The sequence below is a fragment of the Patagioenas fasciata genome, chromosome 7 (genome assembly GCF_037038585.1).
Source record: "Patagioenas fasciata isolate bPatFas1 chromosome 7, bPatFas1.hap1, whole genome shotgun sequence".
In the NCBI taxonomy this organism is placed as follows: domain Eukaryota; kingdom Metazoa; phylum Chordata; class Aves; order Columbiformes; family Columbidae; genus Patagioenas; species Patagioenas fasciata.
In genome coordinates, this window is record NC_092526.1 from 39311389 (window position 1) to 39329669 (window position 18281).

General features: G+C 44.1%; 1 protein-coding gene across 21 annotated transcripts in view; it reads left to right on the top strand.

Annotated features, from left to right (window-relative positions):
• The window catches only part of PLCL1 (phospholipase C like 1 (inactive)), a 133049-nt gene that overhangs the window by 49682 nt on the left and 65086 nt on the right, over positions 1–18281 (top strand). The window contains exon 2 of one of the 21 annotated variants that reach the window (XR_011740130.1): positions 11628–11691. The exons of the other annotated variants lie outside the window; for them this stretch is intronic. The gene's annotated coding sequence lies outside the window, so the exon portion shown is untranslated. The remainder of the gene's footprint in view (positions 1–11627; positions 11692–18281) is intronic. 21 annotated transcript variants of the gene reach the window in all.

Consider the following 18281-nt stretch of genomic DNA (forward strand, 5'->3'; position numbering starts at 1 on the left):
TATCTTCAAGGAACCGCTGCTGTGCAGGGAGATGGAGCTGGGGAAGAACGTACCAGTTTATTTTCAGCAGAGCTGCTGGTGGCCCCGGTGCCTTAAGGCTGGGCTTAGGGTTTGATGGGGTTATGTTTTGAAAACACGAGGCTTTGTGTTTCCTGCTACATCTTCAATGGTCCTCAGCTGTGGGATATGGGTTGAATTGGGAAGAACTTTGTCAATGAAGTCAGCCCTGATGAGCGATTTGGGCATTTATTACATTGACATTCTCGTTAAAAGAGGATGGGCAATTGTAAAAGTAACAGGACCCAGAGCTGTGGCGTAGGCTGGTTTGACTCAGGCAAATGTGCTTTTTATCATTTTTTTTCGCAGGTAATAATCACTCGATTATGTCTAACAACATACATTTTTTTCGGTACAATTTTGGGTGAGAGGATTGTTCAGTTTTTCTCTGAGTCTGATCTGGTGTCTGGAGTGGGTGAGGAGATGGGTGGCAGCTGTGAATGTCACCTTTGGAAATGAATGGCGGTTGTGTTTTTTATCCCAGACAAAATTCAGAGTTGTGATTGGGAAGACAAGCGCTTGTTGGGTGGGATAAGCAGTTCAATATAATTTTGAACCCTACGTGGATCATATTGATAATGTTGAATGCTGGTGATGTCAAACACCAATGCTGTGTGTATCATTTTGCGAAGGTATTGCTGATTTAGTTAGGAATTAGATTCGTATTCAAGTAAGAGAAAAGGTGTGATAAAAGAAGCGAGGTGAAGTTTGCAATCCTGGAAAAACTGAGAAGATATAAAGTAGTACGAAACAGTAGAAACTGTAATATAAATACAAGCTTTACAAACTGTAGATTAAAGGCTGCAGAAACGTGGGGAATTAATATTGAAGTTTAGCGTATTTATGTTCCTGTCTGCTCTGAATTGTTGTTCGTATGGCTTGATGTCCATGAAGCTCTATGCTTCATATAAACTTCTGCAGTAAATTACCTTTTCATAAACGGTTTTCATTCCTGGCAAACAAGGATACATCTGAAGCTTTCTCATAAAAACAAATTTATTACTTATCATACTGCTGTATTAGTTTAAAGAGATTAAAAAGTGAGTACATGACATGATTAACAATTTAATTGAGTGTATCAGGAAGCCTGATGCTTTCTAGTTTCCAGCCTCATTGCTGCTTGCTCCTGTGCGTTGCAAGGCTTTTCAGTTACTATTGTAAAGATCAAATCATACTTATTGTTTCAGCAATGTCCATTAATTTTGCTTTTATGAAAGCTTAAAACAGTCTTGGAGTCTGAATGAATGTGTTGAAGTGAATTTGTTGAGGTGGCTTTTAGGCCACTACTGAGAGCTGCAGCATTTCTAGCGCGACACCTCCTCATGGCCTTGAATTTATCCTGTTAGATTTGTTAGATCAGTTTTATCCAGTCAAAATTCAGAGGGAAAACTGAACTGCAGCTGTTCCACCCCACAAACATCTGTTGCGAAGCCTCAGATGATGGATTTTGGTTGAGTTTTCTTTTCGCCTGCTGGGCCAAACCCTCAGCTGTAGTTTAAATTTTAACGGCAGTTTGTCTAAAACCAGCACCTTTCCTTGCACTGCCAGCTTTAACTCACTCCAGATGTGCTTCAATATACTCCAAGGTTCATTGGCATTAACGCCAGCACATTTATTACCCAGCAAGAGCTATTTTAAAGCTACTGCCTTGTGCAGGCCGGTGGGCTAGAGAGCTTCCCAGTGCTCTCGCTTTTCTTCTGGTTTATTTCAAATGCAGCTCCTCTCTGGAGGAGCTTTCTCTGGTGTAAGTCATGGTCTTTACAAACAGTTTATTTCTGTCATGTGGAGGGGTAATTAATATGTGGAGGGGTAATTAATATGTGAAGGCCTACGTTGAGTGGCCTTCCGGTAAGAGCAGCCTATGCGGCTGCGTCCCCGTTTAGAACCCACCACACAAGGAGTTAATTTGAATTTTAATTTTGCCTTTTTCCAGAGGTGTCTTCTCCCCCCAGCAGTGTCACAAAGTAGAACTGACACAAACTCCTGTTGGATTTCATGGGAGAGTGATGAGGTGACCGAAGTCCTAACCTAGCACTTGTGTCAGTAGGAGTTTCTGCTTGAAATCCAGTGTAAGGGATTAACAAAACTACTTTAAAAACCTCCAATATTTGATGAAGAGCTGCTTCTTTCAACCAGTGAATACAGTGTCATAGAGCTGGCTGGCTTAGATTTTCCTTAAACTTTTTTTTAGAAGGGTTATCATGCACTTTTAAATTCTGCAGGAGTTTTCTGTTGTGTAATGACTGCAGATTTTGATCTTCATTAAAAGGAAGCGTGTTAGTTAATGGCTTGGAACTGGTCTTGCATTTCCACCGAAATAGAAGGATCTAAATAGCAAGCAACAGAAATAAAAAGCCATGGAAGGACAAATTCAACCAACTGATTTTCCTGAACGTATTTGGAAAGCAGACGGATCTGTGCATTTTTAAATTTGAAGCAATATGAAAAGAACCTTGAACTTGCAATCAAACAGCCATGTAATTAAATTTCTCCCTGCTCCATAATTTTCTATTGTACCCTTGTTACCTTTTTTGTCATATCTGTTTGCATCTTCACAAATCCAAAATCTCTTCATTTGAAGAAAACAAAAGCCTATTCATGCCCGTGCTATTCATGCGGTTTAATTGGTTTACAAAATACAGCTATTCTTTGGAAGAAGCTGATTTGATTTGGAGAGGCTGGTAGCTGTTCGTCAGATGTGGGGCTACTGCTCAGCCAACACAGAGGAGCAGAACTCGACATAAATGGGCTTGATTCAGCTTGTTTCTGCTCCCGTTTTGGCTGAGCTCTCGCTCTTACCCAAGCGAATACAGTCGGAAAATATTCTTGGGGTTGAAGCTAATGGCGCAGATGAAAATAGTTTTCGGCATGTGAAGTTTAAATGGAGAACTGAAAATACTTTTTAAATGCTCCGCTTTCCCACTCTAGGTAATGTCAGCGTGATCTTACAGACTGCAATATTCATTATGCTCTTGGAACACCTGCACAGAGTGTGTTCTGGTGGTGGGTATGAATGTCAGCTGGGGTTAGAATGAGCTTCCAGTTTATTTTGATATTTGCGAGATATTTAAGAGGGAGGTAGTAGCTGGGAAAAGGTAGCATGTTCCAAATTAATTACGTCTAATTAAATTTGAATTGAATTGCAAGGAAGAATTAGTTGATTTCTGATATTTCCTATGGAATAAGCTGTCAAGTAATGATTCATGAAGGTGGAGCGAGTGGGAGGCCTGTCAGGGATGGAGCGCAGAGCTGGGAGACCACGGGGCAGCAAAGATGAAGTTTCAAGTCAAAAGGGCTAATGGGAACTGAGCTGGAAAATCTGGTCGGATAAAGAACCGCTTGTCCAGGTGTATGTTTCTGCTTTGGAAAATCGGGATCTTTTGGTACTTGTGAATATCATCAGTGCCAGCGTCTTCAGCGATGCTCTGGAAGCCGGGAGGATGTTCCCTGTTGTCTGGCAGGGATTTCTGCATGGGTTTTTCTTCAGGAACAGCCATCGGTGTCTTTCCGTAACAGCTCTTCAAAGGGGCAACTGTGCTTTCTGTCCGACTCTGCTCCCAGCTCAACAGCTTCTTGGGGTGCCTGTTCCCCCCACTTTTCTCATTGAACAGTCAAGTCTCTCTAGCTGTCAATACCGCTTATGTTTAAGCACAGACTGAAGGGCCGTTGCCGTCAAAGCAAATCAAATCACGCTTGGCAACAGGTTGCAAATACTGGAGAGAACTGAGAATGAATGGGCAATGGAGTTATGAAGCGGAGAGAAGCCTCTGAAGGGCACAGAGATCATAAAAATGGAAAATATTGGTCATGGGCAGCAGTAATCTGAACTCATACTGTGTGACCTCAGTGGGAAAGTACTCGCATGTCCAAGGCAAGTGTTGTGCACAGCCCAATGTGGTGGTAATAGGGACAAAGAAAAATCTGTTAGCACTGTCAGTTGTTGCTCTCTGTCTTCATGAGCTCTGTGGTGACTTCAAAGAAAATATTACCACCGCAGATTAAGCAGTCAAGCTAATGAATAATTAAAGTCTTTAATTTGCCCAAAGCTTCTCAGTTTATATACTTTGCTAATAGGAAAAGACCAGTTTCTTGTGGCGGTCTGAAGTTTTTCAAATCAAACCCATCAGTTTCTGTGCTGCTAAAATGCACTGGATTGGGAATTGATGGCAATAGATTAACAACCTGCTGAATAGGCAACATTTACCGTCTAGTGCTTTTGTTGTATGAGAGATTCTTTCGCTGAACCTCATTCAAGGTGTTTATCATCTGCCAACTTTCGCAAAAGAAAAAAGACGTAATAACCGCTATTTTTTTTTGCTTTTTGTTCTGCTTTTATTTGCCATGTGAAGCGGCTTATTTCTCCTTTTTTTTTATACCAAGCAGAAATCAGCCTTGAATACTTGATCAGTATACAGAAGTATTTTCCAGGGATGGAAGTAGAGTTACTTTATATTTACTGATGGTAGGAAGAGCTGATCGCATCGAGTCACCTGCATGGGTGTCATAAATTTGAATGTAAAAGATCTCCTCCTCACGTCTAGACCTGAAGCTCTGGTACTTTAGATGAGTGTACCTGGTAATTAATGCAATCAAATCATTCTGCCCCTGGACCGCTTCCCCGCCATCTCCTTTGCAGAACAAGGATCTTCCGAGCCAACTGTGTGGCCAGAGACGCATCCTGCAAAGGACGGGGACATCTGGCACCGATGACATGACTTACGTTTTAAATATTAATCCGGAAGGGTAGATTCTACTTCTTGCTTCTCAAGCTTTTCCTCCACCTGCTTAGCTCTAGTCCTCTGATGTTATACAGTTGCCATGGAAATAAATGACATCACGGTCTGGGGAGCATGGCTCCATGTGAGAAATCAATAAACTGGAGCAAATGAATTGTCAGACAGCTACGTTTCCTCCCTGTCTTACTAACATGGAAAAGGGAGGTGGATGGATGAGAAGGTGATATTTTTTATCTTTTTTTCTCCAAGGAAATAAGTCTTTTTTAAGCGGAATGTCCGTCGGTTCTTTCAGACTTCAGGAGAGTTATTGGTAATCCCGTGAAAGATGTACAGGGAATTCAAGTCAAGGATTTGGTAGTTTCCCACTAGTTGCATCGTATCTTGTGTTCCAGTTCTTTCCGTTTCATTTTCTGCATTTGGTTGGTTGGTTGGGTTTTTTTGTGCCGGTTGGACAGTAGAATACAAGGATCTGGGAGAGACGCGGCCAACTCCACGAGATAACTGAGACTCCTGCAAATACACCATCACCTCTGCCTCTCAGCCTGTTCCCTTCTCCCCACTGCTGCCCCCGCTTATGTGGGGAATTCCAGCTATCCTGGTGATTTCCCATGTAAAGTGTCTCTTCCTAGGAATGAAAAGCCTTCCCTGATCCCAGGGTGAGTATAGGTGGGATGCTGGAGACGTATGAGAGTGGATCAGGTCAGTGCGGTCATGCTCGGGATGAACACAACGAAATGAAGGTCCCGAGACAAAGAGTGTGTCCTACTTAGCTGTTTCTGGCACAGTTCATAAATTAAGGAAATTGAATTGCGAGTGCTTAACTACCAGAAAAAAACCCCTAGAGTAAAAGCTAAATTCTGTAGTTAAAACTGTTTAAAAACCTAGATAAGTCCAAGTCTATTTTTTGTGTCATGTGTGTGAAGACAGCTGTTATCATCAGAAATAAGGCAAGTAACATTTTGCAGATGACAACATTTTTCATTGTAATGGTCCTTACTGGCCAACAAGTTTTTGAAGGATTAGCAGCAAGGTGTTGAGGAGCAGAATAGCTCCCAAAGTGTAAGTTTTTCATGAAATATCAATTATTTATGCGTTGTGGTGTTGTGGGTTTTTTTCCTGTAGCATCAGGTTAGTCCAGATGAGGAGCTCGCATGCAAATACGATCAGTGAGTTCAGAGAAACTGCCTAGATAAATAAAATAGACACAGTTTTGCTTATTAAATACAGCCTGTTTTTCAGATTTAGCCCAGCACCTCAGGGAGCCTGAGGGTGCTCCTGCAAGTGAGAAGAAGGAAAATAATAGATGAGGGTGGAAAGCGAGGAGTATCAGAAGGCACAGATTTAGTTAATGATAGCTGTACGTGCAGGCTGTTTTGCCTTCTTGGACATGACAAATATCCCTGTGTTTGTAGGTGAGAGCGGAGATTTAGAAAGTTTGTGCTGCAACTTTTCACATTTAATTGTATACCCCTTGCTATTCTGGAGCGTGGAAGGGAGACTGGAAGTTTTCTGGAATGAGGAAGGAGTCTGGTTGCTTACACAATGCAAAATATGGGTCTGAAATATGATAGATAATTTACTATATTTATTCCTCCGTAAAACTAACAGAAGGGCATCTGTCGCCGTTTTAGCTGCCTTTAACAATTTTTTGGGCCACAAATGACCATTAAAGGCATGAGGCAACATCATCTGTGCACATATGCAGCAGTAGCTCGTGCAAAGGGAGGAGGCACAATGAGCTCGAAATAGTTGAGCGGGCAGGTCCAGCTTAGCTGGGCAAGGTCCCCTGTCCCCTGGGGACATCAGTGTCCAGCCCTGCGTGGGGTCACCTCTGCTCAGTGACACCCCAGCCCAGCGCCTGCTTGATATTATTTATATTCTGGTCTGTTCCAGAAGCCCCGCTCAGGATGCAAAGTGCTTTATGCTAAGTATGTTTATGAAGTACTTCAAAGCAGTCCCTTGTTTAAGAAGCGCTGGGTTAATCTCATCTGTGAGAAGCCACAATTGCCTGTTGATATATGCGCAGGACTATGTATTCACTCACAGATTTATGTGCCTGCACAAGGAGGTGATGTGGCAGTGCACAAGTAGCTGTGTCTGTGAGGTAGTATTTATAAAAATGACTTATTCAAAACTCTTTTGTTGTCTGTGAACACAAGATGGAGATGGGGATTTGGAACAGGTGACTCAGTCTCAGGAGAGAACAGGCTAAGTGGCGCTTTCCTCTGGAGCTAATTAACGTGTGAGGGGCGATGCTTGGTATAATTACAGATGCAGCAGCAGCAGAGATGCTCAGGGGTTATTTCTCTTGAGCCGAAGAGCAGGATGGCTGCAGGTCTCTCTGAAATAATCACCTTCGTTTTTAACGAATCTTGGGGAACTGGGGAAATTCCAAAGGCCCGTGGGACTCTCAGACCCTTCCAGTGTTTAAAATGGGCCCTAAAGTGTAACCCTGTTTAGTAGGGCAGGTTGATTTGATGTTGGCTACAGCCTGACAGGACGGTTTGTTTAGGACTCTGTATTAATTTAATACTCCAAAGTATTAAAGGCTAAAAATATAATTCCTACTTAGTATGTTTTAACCAGTGGTAGATTTGTCAGCTTGCTTTTTGTTTTGATAGGGTTATATGCTTTCATGATTAAAAACCAGTGGTTATATAATACACTCAGATTTCTCTAAATTGCTTGAACTAGTAATATGCGTCTTTTTGATTAAAAGCAAAATCCTAAAAACTCCCACTGTGTTGAATTAACCTGCCAAGTGGATTTAAAACCCGAGATTTTGACGTTAATTTGCTAACATGTACTTACGAACAATGAGCCCTGATCCTGTCTTCTCATACGTATTGTTGATCGAGTTTGCATATGGAAGTGCAAGCAAAGACTTTGTCCTCCTGGATGTGCGCCGTCATTAGAGCAGAACGTACTTGATTTGCTTGTGTGGGCCTACACGCATATGAAAAATGAGATTTATGCTGAGACATAAGCATCCTGGCCTTGGGAGGAAGGAAGCATCCTTCTCTTTTGTAAGGCCTCCCACTGACTGCAGCGAGATGATAATCTTGGCTAATGAATTAAAAGCAAACTGGGCGATGCACAGATATTGGAAATTGAAGGGGATGCATCTGAACAAAACACATTCTGGTTTTTGCCTTATGAGCTGGATTAGTACAAATGCTTTGGTCAATACAGGTGGCCTGAAGAAAGACCCTAGTTCTGGGAGGTGAGCATTTAGGTCATTGAAGGAAGAAAACAGCGTAACACCAGAGAAACTTGGTATGGCGGTTCCTTTTTTAATATCAACTATTATCTGGCTGCATACTTGATTAGCGAGGAATATTTTCTCCCCTGTTGCGGAGCTGTATTAGTTTTTCAACAAAAGGCACAAGAGGCCTGACAACAGACAGATAAAATCACACTGAGCTGTGCTCCCTGGAATGCGGCGCATCAAACGGGGCTTTGTTGGTGGTTAAAGAGCCTGTGTCGTTCGGATGCTATTTTCACAAAACACATTGTTTTCCGAGGCCCTGGGAATGATGCCCATGACATGCGTTCAGTGGTTACATTTGTGAGGCTGTGGGTGTTGTCTGGGGACCTTTAAAGGCCAGACATGAAATCAGTGCTGTAATCCTCAGGCTGAATCGCATCTATTTATTATTTAAGCCATGTACAGTTGTACAGCGCAACATGAATATTGTGGTTTTACATATGTTGAAGGTAATGCTCCAGGCCCTTGGGCCCTTTGCCCGCCTCCGCTTGAAGTGAGGGCCGCAGTCTGAGTACCACGCAGGACTTCTTTTATTATACCTCATACTAATTCCTAAAAGATGGCAATAACAGTTTCTGACAGCTTCAGGGAGGGACTGCCATGTAGCAGTGTAGCGGAAAGGGACCTGCGGGTCCTGGGGACAGCAGGGTGACCATGAGCCAGCACTGGGCCCTTGTGGCCAGGAAGGCCAATGGTACCTGGGGTGGGTTAGAAGGGGGTGGTCAGTAGGTCAGAGAGGTTCTCCTGCCCCTCTGCTCTGCCCTGGGGAGACCACACCTGGAATATTGTGTCCAGTTGTGGCCCCTCAGCTCCAGAAGGACAGGGAACTGCTGGAGAGAGTCCAGCGCAGCCACCGAGATGCTGAAGGGAGTGGAGCATCTCCCGGGTGAGGAAAGGCTGAGGGAGCTGGGGCTCTGGAGCTGGGGAAGAGGAGACTGAGGGGGGACTCATTCATGGGGATCAATATGGAAAGGGAGAGTGTCAGGAGGATGGAGCCAGGCTCTTCTCGGTGACATCCAACGGTAGGACAAGGGGCAGTGGGTTCAAACTGGAACACAGGAGGTTCTGCTTAAATCTGAGAAGAAACTTGTTCCTGGTGAGGGTGTCAGAGCCTGGCCCAGGCTGCCCAGGGAGGTTGTGGAGTCTCCTTCTCTGCAGACATTCAAACCCGCCTGGACACCTTCCTGTGGAACCTCATCTGGGTGTTCCTGCTCCATGGGGGGATTGCACTGGATGAGCTTTCCAGGGCCCTTCCAACCCCTGACATTCTGGGATTCTGTAATTTGTTGATAAGTATTGGCAATGCGTTTTGTGAGATAAGGTACCTACAGGTGAACCATTCCTGAAACTCCTGAAGAAATTCTCTTGGTTTTGTGAGGTAAAGTGTCTCCTGGACCTCAGGGTTGTTGCTGATTCTTACGTACCAGTTTTCACCATCAATTATTATATATATTTTAGCACATGCTAAGCTGCCAAAGCTGAGCTTTACCGTGTTGCTATGGGGTTGGCGCTTGCCTGGGTTAGGAGTGAAATGGAAAACTGGCAGCGTGTACTGATGGATTTCTGACAACATTTGCACTCTGTTTCCCTCATCTCTCTGAGTTTGTGCAGTCTGCCCACCTGATTTGATTTAAATTCAGGTCTTCCTCCTTATATTTCCTTTTCTAAACGAGTTGGTCGGGGTTTGAAGATGAGCTTTGGGTGCACAGAGGCTTTGGCACAGAATCACAGAATCATTGAGGCTGGAAAAAGGCTTCAAGATCATCCAGCTCAGCTGTAAAGCTGACACTGCCAAAATGGAAAGGTTCCCAAAACAATTGAATTTACTGTCAGTTTGAGCTATTCCACTCCTATTTGCTGAGATACTAAAATAGTCCTGGAAAGACTTTTTGGGTTTGTTTCTTTTAAGATTAGGATTCTAAAATGCATATGGAAAAAAAAAACCCACACATTAAAAACTCTTTGAAAATGTAGTGGTCTTTGAAATATTTGAACTAAAAATGACTGATTAATTTGTATTCCTTCTGTAGAAATTAATCAGGTAGCTTATAGCCATTTTGCCTCCCATGTTAAAGAAAGGCCAAAACCAATGAGGGAACAAATACTGCATATAACCACAATTTGAAGATAATATGTTGTCAGAATTGTACTATGTGAAGAAGGTAAATAAAGCAAAGCGCTATTTTATTATGTTAAGAAACACAGGAGCCAGAACTGTCAAGTTTAGACTAAAATTCAGTTAGTCACATTTGTTATCTCCTTTAACAATCAAGATCAGCAGAAATTTTCTTCACAGGAAGGAAATAAGTTTTTTACCTTCATATTTACTTTACCAAAAAGTGCATTAGGTCTTGGAGCTGCCCAGAGCTTGCGGAGTATTAATATATTGACCACTGGAGCTGTATTGGGCCAAGGAGTGTAAAAGTCAGGTTAATAACTTCCTTTCCGGAGCACCTTACTTGCAGAATTCTTGCTTGCACAGTGTTGTTGTTTCAGCACCGTACTCAAATTTAGCGTTGCTTCACGTTAAGTGTGTAATTTTAGATCTTCTCAGCTTTTTGTCGTGTCCTTGTGGCTAACAGAAACAAAATGAATCATCTTTATCTGTGTTAGTAATGCTTTCTGTATCTTAGCTAAGGAGATTTCCGGGTAGATTGTTCTTGAATTAGTTAGCAGTGTTTACAAACCACAGACCTGGGTTGGAAACCTGAGAAGATAATGAAAGGAAAAGGGGGGAAAAAAACATGTACTGACAGATAGATTAAACAGCTCAGTGTGTTTTGCAACACACGCATAAAATGGTCTGGAAAAATGTTGGCATTGCACAGCAAAGCATCCGATGGATGAGGACAGCCTGTGTAAATAGAATTCACTGCCCCTGCAGTTATACATTACGGTAGTGTTGTTTATCACATAATTATACTCTTTTTTTCTGTAGGAATCTCGCTTTTTTCTACCTTATAGTTTCGTGTGGATTCCTGTTGCTTTAGTACTTTCCTGTCTTCTGCGGCACCAATGATGGTACAAGAGGTGATTTGCTGACTTGAGATAAACGAATTGATTTATCTGGCTCAGCTGCTTTATCTATAAGAGAAGTTAATCATATTTCTCGGTGACGTGATGCAGTTCACTTGGAAGAGCTCCCTCCGAACGGTGTCACTGTGAGCTCACTGTCACCTGTGGGTGGGACAGGGACACCTGGAGTGGCACGAGCCACCAACCTGGGCACAAAACCTTCCAGGTTTGAGGGAGAGAAGCGAGGGGTGAACCACAGTCTGATCCACTTTGCCGGAGGAACTTAAATTGCATAAGGAGATGGTGACGCCTTGTGCCTGGGTACAAGAGACTTTTAAAATTAAAAGTAGAATCTATTAGCACAGGGATGCCAGGAGAAAACAAAGTTATTTTTAAAGCTTCCCTTCACTCAGAAGCTATTTTTGAAATGCTAATGGTGGTGTATTTGCCTTGCGCTGCTGTATCGTAAGCAAAATTTGCAAATGTTTAAATGCTATCCTATTTTGACACTTGGCAACTGCAGCTCAAATTCTGCTGACGTGTTTTTACAGCTTGTTACTACAGGCGTTGAAGCTCCAGCCTGGATAGACACCGAGCATCATGAATGCACAGGCGGTGAGTAGGTGAAGTGTCTCTTTAGAACCCACTTGTCACCGGTGCAGGGTGCCTGTGGTCTTTTAGCAGAGAGCGTTGGACTGTGCCCTGCAGTGATTTTTCTGAGAGCAATTAAAAGGCCTGATGTTCAATTGTAGCCTGGAAGGAGTAGTGATTGTTTTAAGAGGGTTTTTGGTCTCTATGGAGCTGAGCAAGGAGGAGATTTTCCTCCTGTTCGCTCTGGAAGTTGGAGGCTGTTTCTGGAGAAGCACTGATTTTTAAGAGAACAGGCAACCCGCTGCATTGTGAGATGCTGAGTGCACAAGTATTTTACTGAGTAACGACTTAAAGAGCCCTGACTTGGAAGCCAAGGTACATTGACTCTCTTACCTCCAGTTGCTGCACTCTGCTGATTTGGAATTTGCACAGCTGAGGCTTCCGTTTGAATGGCAAGAAAATTGCGAGAGCTTTCAGCATCCTATCAGCCTCTGAACACCAGCACAGAAATGTATCTCGTCTGTTGAACTGCCCTGTGCTGGGTCCCTGGTAATTTTTATGACAGAAGCACCAGAATTTAAGCCTTTCTCACCAGAAAGGCCTACAGACAGATGTGTCATAAGGCGTGTCAGGTGCTCGCAGCTCTCATGGCCTTCTCTTCCACTGGGGAGCTGAAGTCCTGCGAAGAGTATGAGCAGAAGTGTAGCTAAAAACAATGACCACAGCAAGTCAATCATAGAATCCCAGAATGTCAGGGGTTGGTTGGAAGGGCCCTGGGAAGCTCATCCAGTGCAATTTCCCCACCGGAACAGGAACACCCAGCTGAGGTTACACAGGAAGGTGTCCAGGCGGGTTTGAATGTCTGCAGAGAAGGAGACTCCACAACCCCCCTGGGCAGCCTGGGCCAGTGTTCTGTTACCCTCACTGAGAAGAAGTTTCTTCTCAAATTTAAGTGGAACCTCTCATGTTCCAGTTTGAACCCATTACCCCTTGTCCTACCATTGTTTGTCACCGAGAAGAGCCTGGCTTCATCCTCGTGACGCTCACCCTTTGTATATTTGTAAACGTTAATGTACAATCTCTAGTTCAATTCCATTTTGCAGTTCAGACTTACCCTAAGGAAGTATTTGACCTAATCTAACATCAACAGGAAGCTTTTCCTGTCAGGGACCGTTATATGAAAACCACTCAAGCCCTTGTGGAGATGGTGGCACTCTGTGGAGAGCCACAGGTTTCTTATCTCTTCCTTGGTTCAAACATGCTGTTCCTGCAGGGAGCAGCAGAAAAAGGAGCAAACATTTCTCTTGTGTCTGCCTGTTCTGAAAAGCTTTGCCTGCCCACATGCTAAATATAAAAATAGCTCCCTCGTCTATGGAGCACGGTAGCGTCTGCCTGCCGCAGATAGTGCCAGTGTCCGAATTATTGTCTGCACTCGTTTGTTGGGCTGGAAGAATGATTTAAAATATTCTTAATGTACATAATGTAAATACGGAGGAACATTTGAGGATGATCAGGACTGCTGGGGATGACAGTTTGAAAAATGTGGCTTCGTGTGGGGGTTCTGGAGGCCAAGCTCTTTTTATAATACACTGCGAAGTGAAAAGCTCAGGCAAGGGTGAACTTGAAGCGTTTAGCGTCAGGATACTTTGTCAGGGATTAATGGAGCTTGGCTACTTTCACTGCTTGGCAGTTTTACCTCTGCACGGTGCCTGGTGCCCTGTGGACCATCCACACTCACACTCTCTGCTGCACAAACCAAGACAGAGCAAAGAATCCTGGTGTCCCGCCGCTTGGGCAGCTTCTTAATCAAGTATATATTCACTGTGACAAAGCAGCAGACATTTTCTGGGTTTTTTATGGCTTAAAAAGGTGTCATTTTGGAGGTACAACATCCTTTTGGACTCTTAGTACTCACTGTCATGATCTGGCCTTGCCAGTCGTGACTGTTAAGCACAGATGATGCTTTTGCCATTGTTTCTTGACAAACTTTTCTAGGTCTTAAATCGCTCTTTTGTCAGGATTTCTGTGTCCGTCTTACTTGCCTGGCAGCTACATTTTGTGTTCTCCTTATTTGACATGCATAATGACGGGGTTTAAACAGCATATCAGATAATTAGCTCTGAATGCATAATTTGACTCTGCTGCGGTGAGTGTGGCAAAGTGCCTTGCCCTTGCTTAATGTAATAGGTGAAAGGCAATGTGTTAAACTCAGCGTGGTGAAATAGTAATAAATGTCTTTGTCTCGGTTCGAGTTCATACGGATGTTCCTCTGCTGTCACCTGCTAGTTTGTACCAAACTGGTTATGATGGATTTTGGTACAAAGGTACGGATGGAACAGCAGATCCAAGTCCCATTTAGGGCTTGGAGGCTCCAGTTATTGCCTGTAGTGGTCTGAATGGCAACGATGGCAATGAATCTGTCAGGATGCATCAGTTACAACGAGCCATATGCAATATTGAATGTACCAGCACTGGTGTAGTGCCAGGGGTAGGGGCCGTGTCTGTGCCTGAGGAGCCCAAATGTGGATTGAACTCGATGGCCTTTGAAGATCCCGAATTATTTGATGATTCTATGAAGCTCCCGGTTCCACCGACAGACTGAGGAGCTGCCTGGGGATATTTTCCTCCCATTGCCCTGCTGACTCCATAGTTTCCTGTGGCATCATTTGTTTTCAGGATGAAGAGTGTTACTGTTTGTTCGGTGATGTGAGGTGGTGAGGAAATATTCCTGTGTTTTGTTTCTGATTACACAGGTGGGGGAGAGGTTATTCCCTGCCGGTTTGGGCAGTTCCAGAACTAACCGTGGCTATTACACAACATCGTGCTTCCCTCCTGTTTATTCAATGCCGGTTGCTTTATTTTTGCTCCTAATGGATGCAATGGTTGCTCTGGACTGGTCCAGCAGCTCAGAGGCACCAGTGTTTAATTTGCTTCCCTTAAGCTGTCCCGGCCTCAGTGAGCAGAGGATCCTGTTCTTTGCAGCTTTGCCCTTCAGTGGGATCAATACCCAACGCTGGGGCACTTCCAGACCGCAGGAATCCCATCACTTTGTGAATGAACGACAGCCCAACTCTTTGATTCAAGGCCAGGGTAGCTGAAATAGCACTTATTGTATTTACAAATGAGCTCTGCTGCCTTCATCAGCCGTAACAAGTTACCTTTTACTGCTCTAGGCAGCAATTTTCTCATTAGGTGTTTTAATGAATACAGAAGGGTTTAAATTTGTTCCTCTTTTTAGCATTCTTGTGGTAAACACAGCTCCCAGATATACAGGAACCATGGCTCCTAGAGCAGGTTTTGGTTTTGAATGCAGGCTGCAGTAATGAGTGTAGGAATTACAGTACCAGACTCATCAGTTGAACGAAAATACCATGTAGACCAAATGGAAAAGGTCTTTATTTCTAAAGCTTCTTTAACAACAACAACAAAAATCTGTAGCAAAGAGATGTCAGGGGGATTTGTGGTTAAGGGAGTGATTACAATGTCAGAACAGACTTCACAGATGCTCTGTTGCTTCCCAGTGTCTGTGGGAGGCATCTTTTGGGGATGTGCTTTGGTCACAGGGAAAACCTCCTCCTATTGTTGTTTTCACAAATTAAGCTCCTTTTCATCTTAAGTTAAATTTAATGATGGGTTTTCCCTGTGTCTCATATTTCTTTTTTAAAATTCTTCCTTCTTTTCCATATTCAGTGTTTCCCTATCTTCTGTGTTGGAGTTGGAACCAAAGGAGGAATTTTTGTGGAGGAAATTAATGGAAATCCCATAGATGTTGAGATCTTCTGAAGAATAAATCACAGTCTTTCAACCCCTCGGTGTTTTCCAGCTCTGCTGTGGGACAAGCTGAGAGAGTTGGGATGGTTCATCCTGGAGATGGGATGGAGTTCAACAAGGCCAAGTGCCGGGTTCTGCACTTTGGCCACAACAACCCCCTGCAGCACTCCAGACTGGGCACAGAGTGGCTGGAGAGCAGCCAGGCAGAAAGGGACCTGGGGGTACTAATGGACAGGAAGCTCAACATGAGCCAACAGTGTGCCCAGGTGGCCAAGAAGGCCAATGGTGTCCTGTCCTGTATCCAAACCAGCGTGGTCAGCAGGACAAGGGCAGTGATCCTTCCCCTGTGCTCTGCATTGGGGAGGCCACACCTGGAGTATTGTGTTCAGTTCTGGGCCCCTCAGTTCAGGAAAGACATTGAAGTGCTGGAGCGGGTCCAGAGAAGAGCAACAAGACTGGTGAAGGGACTTGAACACAAGCCCTATGGGGAGAGGCAGAGGGAGCTGGGCTTGTTTAGTCTGGAGAAGAGGAGGCTTAGAGGTGAGCTCAGCACTCTCTAGAACGACCTGAGGGGCAGTTCTAGCCAGGTGGGGATTTGTCTCTTCTCCCAGGCAGTCAGCAATAGGACAAGGGGGCATGGGCTTCAACTCTGCCAGGGGAAATTGAGGCTGGAGATTAGAAAGCAATTCTTTGCAGAGAGAGTGGTCAGCATTGGAATGGCTGCCCAGGGAGGTGCTGGACTCACTGGCCCTGGAGGTTTGTGAACTGAGATTGGACATGGCACTTAGTGCCATGATCTGGTCAATGGACTGGAGTTGGACCAAGGGTTGGACTGGATGATCTCTGAGGTCTTTTCCAACCCAGTCGATTCTGTGATTCTGTGAGAAGAGAAGCTCTGGGAAGATCTTAGTGCGGTCTTTCCATACTTCAAGTCTTAAAATTATATGTGCTTTTTAAACAGAAAGGAACCTTTCATTTCAAAGTGTATGTGAAGACTTTGTGTGGACAGTTGAATAATCTGGAGACACGTGGGATTCCTTTCCTAGTGACATTTCCACATTTTAGAGGAAAACGATGTGTTGCTTGCAGGTGAACAATCTCTTCCCACTACCATTAAATTCTATGTGGAGGTGTGAGTACATGTCATTAGAGACCTGGGGACAGGCTGTGAAACAGAAAATGACAGAGGAAAGACTTCTCCATTTCTGAAACCATCTCAGTGTCACCCGCTAATTACAGTGACCTTCTTGTCTGTGGGCTGTTTTGCAGCTGGGGGGGCACTGCAGCAGCTCCAGGTATATATATATGTATATATAAAGTATAATAAATATATTAATAACACTACAGCTCTTCCCAGAATGTGCGGCTGACGGTGAAGTGCATGGCAGAAGACAAAGGCGTTGGGCAGAAATTGGGGTAAAACAGCCCATTTTTGTTGCAGGGTGAGACCAAACCTATTGTGTCACACGTGTGCAGTTCCACAATAAAACTATCTTTGTCTACAAACTGTATTACTCTTCCTTTTAAACCATCAGTAATATGCCTAACTGACTAAATAAAACATGAATGGCCACTTGACAGCTGAGAAAGGCACCTCTGTTGTGGTTTTAATTGTTCACATGGATTCCCGCTGCGAGCTGATTCTTTCTCTTACGCACGATGTTGAAATAAATCATAATAATCTGACCTCAGGGCTCGGATGCTGTGCTTAACCGTCATGTGGTAGAAGCTTGAATCAGATGGAGAGATGAAAGTTTCTCCACAGGGAACAAGGTTCAAAATTACTATCTGTCAAGAACTTGGAGTAAGTGCAAATGCAGGTGTGAGTATGTGGAGGCACTGCACAGGGGTATGGTGAGCGGCACTTCAATAGAGATGCTGCAGAAGCGAGAATGTGGGTTCTTTATCTTCCTGTTTCCTTGAGACTCGTGGTGCAGTTAACAGAAACCTCAGACTGCAAGGAGTAGGGGTTCTTGGGGATTATACAGCAGATATTTTCAGTGCATTAAAGGTATTTAACCTATCAGTTGTTGAGCTTGGAAAAACAAACTGCACACAATTGAAGAGAATCCTGTTATGGCTGTTTTTCATGATTACGTTGTGTTTCCCTACAGATGTCAACCAACCCACACAAAACCTTGATTGGGTAGCTGGTTAATCGGGGTGCTGCTGGTTTTGTCCTGCTGCGTTTCGGTACCTGGTATGGAGTGCAACACGTTGGGCACATGGATGAGGGTGTGTGTGTGTTTGTTCCTTTGCAGGTCTCTGTCTTTCCAAACTGTTTGTGCAGACCCGTACCCAGGGCTTGCTCGGTGGATTTGCTAGGTGGCCAAGTGCTTTTTGTCGATGTAGATATTGCTTGGGTGGTGTTCTACGAATTTCAGGGAAAATCATAGCCAACATGAACTCCACATACAGTCAGTAATTGCATGGCTACTGTGTGATGTTGTTCTGTCACTTCTTTTTTTCTCTTTTATGCCTTCTAAGGGAGATGTTTAAGGGACACTGAGCTTTGGGGAGCCAGCCTTGCCCTTCTTGGGGAAGATGGGAATGCTGACATGACAGATGACGTCCCTGAAGCTTGGCTAGAACATGACTATCGCCATGGAAATCATTGTTTAGTTATATGACAGCTGAATGCTTTTAAAATTCCTTTTTATGACCCCTCTTTTACACCTGTGTTCCCAAAGGAACAGCCCCGTGCCTGGGGTGGACGCAGGGCCGTTCTAGCCCCGGCTCTGCCATGTCCCCACCTGCGCACCCTGGTGTCTCCCCACCAGGGCCAATTTACAGCCCCCTCCCCTGAGTGGAGGAAGGCAGAGATTAATCGGGAGGGGAAATCG